Here is a 778-nt window from a genome sequence, read left to right on the forward strand (position 1 = left end):
TTCTCACTTCATACTAAAAAAAGGGAGGAGGAAATGAAATATACGCTTCCAAGACATAATATTTCCATCTGTGCTACTACTGCGTGCATGAAAGCTCTACAGTTAATTTTTGTGTGTTGAATAGATTTTGATATCATCTCACATTACTTTGTGAGAAGGTTCTTATTTTCTTGGGATTCAAATAGAATGGACATTTCATCATTCTGATGACTAATGACATGATACCCTTTGCAAATGCTCCATGGAACCTGTGAGTAGAGTCTCACGCTGAAAATGCAAGCAGTGTTGTCCATTCACTGCCGTCAGAGGCGAGATGATTGATTTCTGCTCATGGCGAAGCGCCTGCTGCAGTGTCCACACTCAGTCAGCGTAAACAACTTGCGGCGGCATTGGGCAGAGCTAATCGTTGCATTGTCGCGAGCCGCGATAACAAGAGCGCACTGTCTCTGCTAACGATATTATGGAGTTCATACATCTTACTTAGTTAACGTAACACGCAGAACATGGGTTGGGTAAAAATTCAGATTGTGCGTGAACACGAACCTCCTCCCCCCCCCCCCACCCCCCTCCCTCCATACACACACACAGTCATCGATTCTAGTGAGAATGACGACTGCTGTTTGTCGAACAACACATGCGCCAATCAATTCCTCAGTTGGTGTCGAGTGGATGAGATTTTTCAGTTACCTTGGATTGCAATAATTGTGAGGAGGAGACGAAAGTAAATGGACTTGTATGCTAAAGAGCTGCTACAAGGCAAAGCTTGACCGATTATCAG

The sequence above is a fragment of the Schistocerca piceifrons genome, chromosome 1 (assembly GCF_021461385.2).
Source record: "Schistocerca piceifrons isolate TAMUIC-IGC-003096 chromosome 1, iqSchPice1.1, whole genome shotgun sequence".
NCBI classification, from domain to species: Eukaryota; Metazoa; Arthropoda; class Insecta; order Orthoptera; family Acrididae; genus Schistocerca; species Schistocerca piceifrons.